General features: G+C 41.6%; 1 pseudogene; it reads right to left on the bottom strand.

Moving 5' to 3' along the window:
• Positions 1 to 416: 416 nt before the first annotated feature.
• On the bottom strand, positions 417 to 634 carry LOC112815500 (ATP synthase F(0) complex subunit e, mitochondrial pseudogene; annotated as a pseudogene).
• Positions 635 to 12,814: the final 12,180 nt, after the last annotated feature.

The raw sequence follows: 12,814 nt of genomic DNA on the forward strand, positions 1-12,814 counted from the left end.
TTGATTAACATTTGAATTTCATGTCACTTGATCTTATTACCAAATAATAAAAAGCAAATGAGCCCACATTTGTGAGGCAACTTTTCCAGACCCAGATCTTTCTATTCCTTTCAGGTCTTCTGTGGCTTAGTTATTAATTCTCACACATGTGCTAAGATTTTTCATATATCTCTGTGTCTTTTCATGTATCTCTAATCCTCTGGAATTACCTTTACCTTCTTGTCTTTATCGGAAAACTTACTTCTCAGGGCACCACTCAAATGGGGGTAGAGCCTTCCTTCAGTCATACCTACAGGAAAAATCCGTGTAAATAACACTGTCAATAAGAATAGCAATAGCTGCCATTTATTAAGCACTTTTTTCTCATCACTTAACAGAGAAAGCTTTATTCGTCTACCCATTCCAGAGGAAGGCAGGCTCACTTTAGTAAGCTGTCATCTTGGGCTTCTGCCAGTTCTCTCTCAAGCTGTTTCTGCTCATCATGCTTCTTTTTCTCCTCGGCTGCTATCTTCTTTTCCTCGTCCACCCAAAATTTCATATAATTGTAGCACTTGGCTTTGTAGGCCACACTGAGGTACAGGGCAGGGTTGTGGCTGAGCTTGATGAATGGAGAGACTTACACCAGCAGCACCATCTTGCCTGTAACTTCTATTAAGCATTTACTATATGCCAACCTCTAATCCTGACTACAGCACTCTGAAGTAAATCCTGACATTGTCCTTTTTGAAAATGTATAGTGAGATTTAAGACTAAGAGAAGATGTGTAACTTGCCCAAGGTCAGACAGCTAAAAATAGCTGAGCTACAGTTCAAACCCAGGTTGGTCTGAGTCTTAACCGTCTATGCTTAGTATTGATTTTCTCTCTTAATATAATGGTATATTTCTCTGCCTCTCTTTACCACTAGCCTGTGCCCTCCTTCAATGCAAGCACCGTATCTTATTACTTCTGCATTTTCAACACCTGAGCACAATACCTAACACACAGTAGGCAGTCATAATATAATGTTATACACTCATAATAATAATGTTGGCTGACTAAACAGATGAGTGAATGTGTGCACCAGACAGAGGTGTGGCTTGGAGCAGATGTCGGTCCGGGGCTGAGGAAGATTACAGAACATCAGCCTGTGTGGCAGAATACTGAAAAAGTCCAGTCAGCTACTTCATCCAAGATTTGTAAATTCTGAAATCCAGCCCAGATCACAATACTTGCTCTAGTGGTAGTCTTGCATTCAGAATTTTACCTCAGCCCTTCAGAGGTGAAAGAATACATCTGGTCCTTTAACCATTTGAAGAAGATTAATTTCATATTTCCAATCTGTCACAGGGTTTATGTGATTTAAGAGAAATGTGACCTCAAAGTTAATCCTCATCTTGGTTTAGAATTTCAAGTCAACTAAATTTGAAGTGCCTTAACATATTCCATGGGGGCCAGAAACCCTGAAAAGCATTCTGTTTCTTATCGCCTAAATGTTGAGGGTATTATCATTCTAACTTTAAATTTCAGGATGAATTTAATGCCTCTGAAAGCATGGGATTAAGAGGCCTGGGGCAGCACAAATGTATTGGGTACATTTGGCCTCCCTCCACTCCTGAGTAAAGGGTATGTATGTGCTTTTACCTTTCTGAATATGTCAAACATGGTGAGATTTGAGCCATGTAATTGATGCTAGCTAGAAAGACCTTGGGTGCTTTGGTTGTTGCCTTGTAGTGACCTGTGCCTGTATCTTTGTGCTCAGAGATTTAAGAGATTAAGGGTGGTCTGGATCAGTGAAGAGGTCAGACAGGAGAGGATTGGGCCAAACTGCAGTGTCTGAATTTGGCAGCACAGTATGTCCACACATACTTGCATTCTACCAGACTTTCTGGATGTGAACTCTGGAAATCACCATATACTTCACAGAGTCATAGCATGTCATAGCTGGAAAGGACTGTCCAGACTCATCATGGCTGGATGGAGAAACTGAGGACCAGAAAGGGGAAAGGATTTATCCAAGGTCTTAGAGATAGTACATGCTACATCTAGAACCCTGGTCCCTGATACCTCAATCTGTTGTCCTTTCTACTACTCTAAGTTATCTCCTTGGAGAAAGAACAAGTCAGAGAAAATGTATCTCCTATCTAAGTGAGGGGCACCAGCATTTACTGCCTCTTTCTTTCACTGAATCTTCCTGGCTAAACACTATCTGAAATGATCCCATAATCTGCATATCTGCTCTTGTCCTAGAGCCTGTTTGTACTTGTCCTAGAGCCTCTTGTACTACAAGAGAAAATCTCAGGGCAAATTGATAGCCCTTAATCTCAGCCTGGGTCTTTGATACTTCTTGGCCATCATTTTTGCTTGTCATTTCTTTCAGTGATTCTCCCCAAATCTTCCTAGTCTCTGAAAGTCCCTTACTCAGCCTCCAGCAGATAATGTTCATCAAGAGTTAAAGCCATCAGATGTGAGTTTACCCAGCTACTATTCTTCCACCTATACTACATTTCACCTACACCCAATCTTTCTTTTTCCTTCCATTTTCAGTGGAAGGTGTATGTTTTTTTCCCCCTCCCATTCAAGTCCATTCTGTTATCCTGATTCTTGGTCCCACTGTGAATTGGCTCTTCTTCTGGGACCAGTTAGCTACTCTTTATTCTATGTCTTCATGCTCCCTGTCTCTAATTTCCCCACAGTCTATCTATCATCTATCTATCTGTCTTCCTATTCATCTCTTTGTCTACACACATATGTACCTATATTCAAATAATTCTCTTTGAAAGGAAAACAAAAATTCCCATGAACTTAAATTTCCTTGTAATAATCACCTATTTTCCCTTTTCCTTTTCAAGCCATGCCTCTTGGAAGAATATTCTATACTTGCTTTCTCCACCTCATTCGCCTCATTGCAGTGTAATTCAGCTGCTCTTCTCACCACACCATCTCCCCCACCCTACCACCAACTCAAAAGTCTTTTTGCCAAGGTGGCCAGTGATCTCCAAGTTGAAAAATACAACAGATAACTCTTTATTTCTAACTCATTGGATCTCTCTGCTATATTTGAAATTGATTCCCACTCCCTCCTTCTTTTAAAATACTTTATTTCAGGGGCAACTTGGCGGCTCAGTTGGTTAAGCGTCTGCCTTCAGCTCAGGTCATGATCCCAGATTCCTGGGATGGAGCCCCACATTGGGCTCCCTGCTCAGAGGGGAGCCTGCTTCTCCCTTTCTCCCTCTCTCTCTGCTGCTCCCCCTGCTTGTTCTCTCTCTCTCTCTCTGTAAAATAAATAAATAAAATCTTTTAAAAAAGACAAAATGAAAAAAATAAAAATGAAAAAAATAAAATGCTTTATTTCCTGGGCTTCCATGATACTAGTTTGTTTTTTTTTTTTTTCCCTCTGTCTCCCTGGCCACTCCTTTTCAGTTTTCTTTACTAGTTTCTTTTCTTTTTCCTTAAACACTGGTGGGATTCAAGTGTCCCTCCTTGGCCCAATGTTTTTCTCTTTTTAAATTCTTCTCTTGAATCATATCATCATATCCCATGGTTTCAACTACAACTTCATGGCAATGACATCTAAAATAGGATAGTCCCCTCTCCTGAGCTCCAGATCCAAATTTATGACTGCATGTCTCCAGTATCTTAGTCCAAATGTGACCCTAACTGAACTCATTATCCACTACTCATTTCAGCACATTGTATCACCTATTTAGGCACCTAATAATGCAACCTGACAATGATTCCACACACTCCTTCCCTTTCTTCACTGCCCTTTCCTTCTCCACCCGTCATCAATCACCAAGTACTCCCGATTTTACCTAGTAAACATTTTTCAAGGCTTTTTCTCTCTTCCCAAACTATTCTCTGCCCTAGTTCAGGCACCCAGTATCTTTTTTAAAATTAATTAATTATTTTTTTTTAGAATTTTATTTTATTATGTTATGTTAGTCACTATACAGTCCATCATTAGTTTTTGATGTAGTGTTCCATGCTTCATTGTTTGCATATAACACCCAGTGCTCCATGCAATAGGTGCCCTCCTCACTACCCATCACCAGGATAACCCATCCCCCTCCCCCCCTCCCCTCTAGAACCCTCAGTTTGTTTTTCAGAGTCCATCATCTCTCATGGTTTGTCTCCCCCTCTGACATACTCCCCTTTTCTTCCTCTCCTGTTATCTTCTTCTCCTTCTTTTTTCTTAAAATATGTTGCGTTATTTGTTCCAGAAGTACAGATCTGTGATTCAACAGTCTTGCACAATTCACAGCGCTCACCGTAGCACATACCCTCCCCAATGTCCATCACCCAGCCACCCCATCCCTCCCACCTCCCACCACTCCAGTGACACTCAGTTTGTTTCCTGAGATTAAGAATTCCTCATATCAGTGAGGTCATGTCTTTCTCTGATTGACTTATTTCACTCAGCATAACACCCTCCAGTTCCATCCACGTCGTTGCAAATGGCAAGATCTCATTCCTTTTGATGGCTGCATAATATTCCATTGTGTATATATACCACATCTTCTTTATCCATTCATCTGTCGATGGGCATCTTGGCTCTTTCCACAGTTTGGCTATTGTGGACATTGCTGCTATAAACATTGGGGTGCACGTACCCCTGCGGATCACTATATTTGTATCTTTGGGGTAAATACCCAGTAGTGCCAGTTGCTGGGCCATAGGGTAGCTCTATTTTCAACTTTTTGAGGAACCTCCGTACTGTTTTCCAGAGTGGCTGCACCAGCTTGCATTCCCACCAACAGTGTAGGAGGGTTCCCCTTTCTCCGCATCCCTGCCAACATCTGTCGTTTCCTGACTTGTTAATTTTAGCCATTCTGACTAGGCACCCGGTACCTCTTGTTTGGACTCCTGCAACTGCCTCTGAATAGCTCTTCTCACTTTAGGTGCTCAGGATGATCTTTCTAAAACAAATTGACCATTAGACCTCCATATTTAAAACTTCCAATGCTTACTCGTCATCTATAGAATAAAGGTCAATTCTTACCATGATTTACAAGGTTCTTCATGATTTGATCCCTACGTGACTCTTAAGCATTATTTCCTACCATTTCTCACTTCTGGACAGTCTACTACTATTAAACTACATATCATTCTCTATAAATACTCTGCTGACTTAGACCTACTGTACTTTTCTTTCCCACCTTTCTTCATCTATTTTTACAACATACCGTCAGCAGTAATTTCCTCTAGGAGACTCCAGGCTAGGCTATGTGCCTCCCTTCAAAATTCCCATTACATTTATGCACACTTTTAGCATAGTATATGTCACATTTTACTAAAATTTTCTGCTTATTTGTCTTCTCTGTTAGATGGTAAGTTCCATATGGGCTGGGCTTACATCTTTTCTATCTTTGCAGTTCTATGTTTGGCACCTAATGAGCACTCAGTAAATATTTGTAAACGATTTAATCATATTAATCACTCGGCAGACCTCTTAGATACTCCATTTTATTAATCCTTCCACATCTAATCATTCACCAACTTCTAGAATATCTCTCCAACCTGTTTTTTCCCCTTCCATCACTACTGCTACTGCCTTACTTCTGGACTTTATATTTTCTTGCTTGTACTATTTCCCCCTCCTATTTATCATCCACACTGTAGCCAGACTAACTTTTCCTACTTACAGATTTAACCATGTCATTCCTTTGCTTAATACTGTTTGATAGTTTATCATTTCCTGTAGGGCAAAGAACAAACACCTTAGTCTGGCTTTCAGTGATGCCCCTTTTAAACTTCTCCAGCTTCATCTCTTGCCATCCCTCCCACCGCCGCCATACACTCAATACACCTCTACACCCCATTCATATGAAAAATGTTTTAAGTTCCCTAATCATATGAATCTATTTCATGCCACTGTGGTTTTTCATATACAGCTCCTTCTGCTTAAAAGGATTTCCCTTACCTCTTGTCCCCAGGAAAAATACCTACTCCTTTAAAGTATTTAAGACTGGTTAACTACTAACAATGCCTGCATGGTGCAGATGCTCAACGACTTTTGTTCAGTGAATAAATATGTGAATAAATATAGGTGGTATTTCAGTCTAGGTATCATATAAAGACAAGAGGAGAAAATAATTTGGAGGATAATAAGCATGGCATTTGGGAAGTCTATGAGACCACGGGAAATAATTTCTCTGGTCTGAGAGAGTTTTGGAGAGGACACTAAGGTAAAGAGATCATTCCGGAATCTGACAAGTGATCTGTTTCAGCAGTCATACACTGCTGGTGGACTAAAAGGAAGTAAGCTTTACATTGTAATGCCATTCCTCCCCTCCATACATACACATCCCATTTCTTTCTTCCTCAGTGGTAAGCACTCCTCAGATAGCTCAAGGAAAGGGACTTACTGTGAATTAGGTTAATCAACTTGCTTTTCTAACATTTAGTAAGCAAGCTACACTGAGGAAATATGATTTTTAATATAGGAGTAGAGTAGTACCAGTGCTATGTGTTGAATCTTGGCATGGGAACCAAGGCATGAGTATCTTAATGGTCTTTGGATGGGGCAAGAGGGCATATAAAAGCACAGAAAGATTGAGTAAAGGGAGGGAAGGCTGAGAGGGAGATAATGGTACATGAAAATAAATTATAAGCAGAGTTATGAACTTAAGTCTAAGTTAGATTGAGCAAACATACTTAACAGGGAAAATGAAAAGGTTTTCAAAACTCAAACTTTGTACAAAACAGAGCAGACAAGAGGAAGAAAGAGAAAAGCCAGAAAAGAGGTCTCCCAAATGGCCATTTAGTCAGGACAGAAATAGTTTAATGTTGACACAAGCCTGGTGTCTGGTGTATTCATTTTTCTATTGCTGCTGTAACAAATTACCAACAAATTAGTGGTTCTTAAAACATTACAAATTATTATTTATACTTAAACTTTGAGATGTCGAAAGTCCAAACTTGGTCTCACTGGGTTAAAATTGAGGTGTTGGCAGGCCTGCATTCCTTCTGGAAGTTCTAGGGAAGAATCCATTTTCTTGCCTTTCCAGGCATTTTCTTGACAGCTTCTAGCAGCTGTCTATATTCCTTGATTCATGGCCCTCTTCCTCCATTTTCAAAGTCAGCAATATTGGGCCAAGTCCTTCTCATGCTGTCGTCTTCCTGGTTGCCTCTCTTCTACCACCCTTTTCTACTTATAAGGACCCATGAGGTTAGGTTGGGCCCATCTGGATAATCTATCTCAAGGTTAGCTGACTAGCAACCTTTCCATCTTTGACCTTCATTCCCCTTTGCCATGTAACCTAACATATTCACAAGTTCTGGGGATTGGGAAATGGACATCTCTGGGGAGAAGACTCATTGTTCTATATCTAGCCTGCCCAGTGCAACATGAGGATATGAAGATGAACTATGATCGGGGAGCAAAAAGAGAGAGAGGCTGGGCAGAGGCTCCCAACATTCCTTGGACCTGGCCTTGAGGCATCTGTTAAACACTAGGTAGATAAAACTGCTGGATGGAATATTGAGGCCAGCAACCTATGTGCTTGCTCGGAGAGTGTAGGTGGATGGATAGTTGAGGTTCAGCTAGTCTCAGCATTATATCCCTCTAGAGCCAGGGATCTGATAGATCCCCTGAGGCCCTCCCACATCCTGGCAGGGGTGGTAATGCCATCACCATCCCCTGAGACCCCAAAGTTTTATTTGTCTCCTCTTTAAATGAAAAAAATAAAAAACAGTGTTAGAAGAAAACATCTGACCAAATGATGTGTGGAATTGCTATGGCTGCTCCTGCTGACTGCAGTCTCCAAGGGACAGTTGAGCCTTAGGGAAGACAGAACCTGTGCAGAAAATCTTTTACCAGATTGATTTTGCATTGAGTATATTGCATATTCTGCCAGCCATAATTAAGCAGGGTCCATTGTGCCCACTCTGATAGTCATTTTCATGTTCATTAAAAAAGTCTTTTATAAATCAGCACAGACAGAGAGGATGGCAGTTTGAGTGAGGACAGAAACGTAGAATTGCCTGACCCATATGAAGTCTTAGGGCAAAGGGACACCCCGCTTGTTAGGTTTACTTTTAGTTCCAGCATTTTGAAATGCATTGCCATATTAATCAGAACCTGAAATGCTAAATCATGCTCAGAAGGAGCACATTACGGGATCAAAGATGAAGGAAGAGTACCACTAACGAAGATGACCTTTTAAAAGTAAACAAAACAAAAGAAAAAGGACAAAACCTGTCATCCGAATTAACTAGTACATCAGAAACACTGGAACCTGTATAGGTAACTCATATAGCTTGTCTACATCAGTTGGGGTTTGGTCAGAGAGGCAGAACCACTATGAGTGGTAAAAGAAAAGGGATTTACTATAGCAATTTGGCATTATGCTACTGTAGGATCTCGCTAAGCAGTCTATGTAAGGCTGCTGCTTCTGCATCTGTTGTTGGGTATGACGTCATCAGGGCGGGCAACCAGGGAGAAAAGATGAGCATGAAGTAGGGAGAGCAGGGACAAACTGGAACCCATGAGGATAAACTGGAATATATGACAATGAAGGAGAGTCACCAAGGACAAACTCCAAGCTACAAAAGCAAATAAACTTGTGAAGAAGGCAAACTGGAATGCCTGAAGACAATTTGGAAACTGCATCTTGCTCTCACCATCACAAACTTCAGTGATGTGAATGACCTACAGGATCTTCATGACATGAACCTATTATCACACTTCATTATCTGTAAAATGAGTCCCTTGGTCAGAAGCAATGCTGTGTGGAAAATCATGGAGAAGAAGACACCGATAGTGGTTTTTGCAGAAGTGCTGCAGATAGGAATGGTAAATCCATGTACAGAGCAGGTGTCTATTCCGGTGAGAATATGCCCTTTCCCTCAATGCAAGTAGTCCAGTGCAATTGTTTTACCACCTGGAAGCTGGCTGATAACCTCTGGGAAATGGTGCCATATTAGGGCTCACTGTTGATCTCTACTTTTGACAGGTTGGGCACTCAGCAATATCTGTAGCTGATAAATCTTGGTGGGTAGAAGTCCATGTTGCTTAGCCAACGCATAATCTCCAGTCCTGTCACTAGCTACTTTGTTCATGAATACACTGGGCGATGACAAGATTAGCTGGGAAAATAGGCTGGCTATCTGACTTCTACAGAACAGGTGAACTTATCCATCTGATTATTAACATCCTCCTGTGCTGAGGTCACCCTGTGACATTCATGTGGAACACAAATATCTTCATACCCTGCCCATTCAGAAAAGGACCATCCATATATTTCTGCCCAGATCTCCTTGTCACCATTTTTCTAAATATTTTTCCAAGTCCCTGAACATCCAGCCAAACCATTAGCCAAGCTCATGAATCAATATAGATTTGTGCTTCCAGCCGTCTCTCCTTTTAGGCACAATGAACAACCAGGAGCACTGATCACAGTTTTGCCTACTGGAAGGATTTCTCTTCACAACTTTTTTCCAGGGGCAGCCAGAGTGAGACTAGAGTGGTACATCTGTCAACTTTTGGGTGGTGCCTACATAGTGTAAACTGAGCTCGAGTTTGTTCCTCTTCAGATAAGGTCATAGGTAACTCCCCAGGAGATCGTAGGTGTGGGTTGGGAGAGAGACGATAAAGTAGCAGTAATAAGAGTGATGGGCTTCTGGGCCACTTGCTCATACAACTTACTTGTACTTCCAGGATTTGTTTGAGTCTGAACTAATATATACCTTCCACCTGATGATAGGCTGCTGCTGTGCAGGACCAACTTTGTGTCCTAGTGGGTCAAATAATACCCAATTTACAAGAGGCAACTAAGGTCTCATGGTAACTTGGAGGTCTCCACTGAGGCACAACAGTAAGCTGTTTGTCAAAAGGAGAATGCCTGCAGAGAATGGCATTTTTCTACTCCCAAATCATAAAGGCATATGCTGTGATTCACCAACAGGGGCCTGACAGAAGCTCCATGCAGCTTCTCTGTTTGCTCCTGACACTTCAAGCACCATTAGATTTGTTGGGTAATATAGCCTAAGTGGTTGAGCAGCTTGCATAGTAGGCATGTGAACCTGATGTAGAGCCTCCTCTTGTTCTGAGCCCACATAAAACTGGCAGTTTTTGGGTTACTCAGTAGATGGATTAGACCCAAATGAGGACCAAAATGAAAACCCAAATGCCTTGAAAATCCAAAGAGGCCCAGAGAGCATTGTGCCTCTGTCACCAAAGAATATGCTGGTTTGTTCCAAGATGAAACTATGTCTGGAAGAGCAGCTGTAATTGGAGTTGTGATGTGATTAAGTTTATGATAATACACTGTCATTCATTCTCTATGCTCTTGCCTTCTGCACAAGCTAACAGTTGATTTGGCTGGGGTGTGGTAGGCAGAGACAGTTTTAATGGCTTCTACTTGTTAGTTCTTACCCTCATAGTCCTCACTCTGTAGATTATGAAACCAAGGGACTCAGCCAGTTGCTGAGTATATCTATTCCAACTATGCATTTGGAGCTGGAGAAATAACCACAGGGTGGGATTGAGGACTTGCTGGTCCACCATGAGATAGACCTGAGGTAACACTGTACTGATTACCTGACTTACAAAAAAATCCTACTCTGACTGGCAGATCACAGTGGTCTTTTGGGTCTTTAACAGTTAGTGTCATTCATAGCTAGTATCCAGTAATTCCCCAAAGATTTGACTGATTGATTGATTGATTGATTGATTGATTTGACACAGAGAGAGAGAGCACAAGCAGGGGGAGCGGCAGGCAGAGGGAGGGGGGAAGAAAGCTCCCCACTGAGCAGGGAGCCCGATGTGGGGCTCAATCCCAGGACCCTGGGATCATGACCCGAGCCGAAGGCAGACGCTTAACTGACTGAGCCACCCAAGCGCCCCCCCCTCCTTTTTTGGTGTAGAAAGGTGGTTTTATTACAGCATGGGGACAGGACCCATGGGCAGAAAGAGCTGCACCAGGGTCATGAGGAGTGGCCCATTATATATTTTCAAGTTAGGAGGGGGTTTGGGATAGTATAAGTCTCTAAGGAATTTTGGAAGCAAAGTTTCCAGGACCTTGAGAGGGCTAGCTATTGTTGGGAAAAGATCATTTATTATTGTTTAGTAAAACCTTAGTCATGAGACCCTTCAGATGTATATCAGTGGGCCAGACGCTTGGGGGATGATTGCCAACATGTATCTTGGCGGGTAGACATAAAGGAAGTTTCCAAAAGAATTTTTATATGTTAAAGTAGCCTCACAGGATCCTGATCCCCCAAATTTCTGATTATTCTCCTTTCCTCAATACATATTCACCCTGATAAGTGGACTCAGATCTCTTTTCCCACCTTCTCCAGTGCACTTAGAAGCACCCAACCAACACACTATATTCTTTCTTCCCACTAAAATGCTATATGACAGCAAATACTTGGTTCCCCCCAAATCTTGTCCTTTATTACAGGTGTCTTACAGGTTATGACTTAAGTAATTGTTTGCTACTACCTAACATGGGCTAAGAGTATTCCTGTTACCACTGGAAACAGAGTAATTAGTGCCTTTTGATCTCATCAGTTCAGAAAATCAATTATAAATCACCTAAAAAAATTAAAGAGAATCTATTCTTGAGGCTTTGTGGGTACCTGGAACTACTTCTGGTCCCAAACACTATATGATTTAGCATGTATTTGATCAGAGAAGCAGACTAGCATGAAAGATATAGAATAAGGGATTTATCATAGGGATTTTACTTTTTGCTATTGGAGGATCCATGCAAGCTGTCTCTACAAGGCTGTTGCTTATGAATCTTGTGATGGTATGAAGTCATCTGAACTGGCAGCCAGGAAGGGAAATGGATATGAAGGGGGGAATAGAGTCGATAAACTGGAGCCTATGAGGACAAACGAAAACCTCATCCAAACTTGCTACTGCAGACCTGCAGGGTGAATTGCAGGAGCTGGAGTACTTGTTGCTGCCCCACACCAGCAGGGTAAGCCAGATTCAGTGACGATATGGCTATGCTGCCAAAGTACCTAGTTCTATACCAAATTTCAGAGCATAAGAATGGTTACTAATTTACTTCTGCCTTCTCAATCTCATGTAAATTTGTCTTGTGGAAAAGTCTAACCTGGAACCACCCAAGAAGAGGAACTCAGAAAAAAGTAGCTCCAGCCTTAGCTAAGTCCACACAGAACTAAGCCACCATACTATACATGAATCCAACAAACAATTATCAGGCTCTTCCTATGATCAGGCTTTATGCTAGGTGCTTAAGATACAGAGCTATGAGACACAGGCCCTGATGTCTAGAAAGTTCACAGTCTAAAGACAGGGGGAGGCAGTTATGTTGCCCGCCAATTTTAATGTAGCATACTCTGTGCTATAACCAATACCATCACCTAGAATTCATAGGAGAAGCTCAATAAGTATTTGTTGAAGTAATGCATATCATGGAAGTACATACTGGTGCTACAGCAATGCAAAGTTGGGGGTGCCTAAGGTAGTCTGAAAGTATAAAAAGAAAGCATAATGGAGGAAGTAATTCCTAAGCCAACTCTTGAAAACTAAGTTAAAGTTAACCAGGTGAAGAAAAGGAGAAAGGAATTCTAGAAAGAGGAAAGGCGTGGGATTGGAATAGCATACCACATTTGGGGAAACAAATAGAGCATTGGGAGGGCAGGAGAGGTGGAGAGGTAGGCAGATTAAATAATGAAGGACTTGAATGCCATGTTAGGAGGTTTTGTTGTTGTTTTTAAGATTTTATTCTTAAGTAATCTCTATACCCAACATGGGGCTCAAACCTACAACCCCAAGATCAAGAGTCACATGCTCCATTGACTGAGCCAGTGCCCCACATGTTAGGAGTTTTGACTCCCAGTCTTAGCACCATTTAT

This window comes from Callorhinus ursinus, unplaced genomic scaffold (assembly GCF_003265705.2).
Source record: "Callorhinus ursinus isolate GAN/ISIS: 27379988/994484 unplaced genomic scaffold, GSC_fseal_2.0 scaffold64, whole genome shotgun sequence".
Lineage (NCBI taxonomy): Eukaryota > Metazoa > Chordata > Mammalia > Carnivora > Otariidae > Callorhinus > Callorhinus ursinus.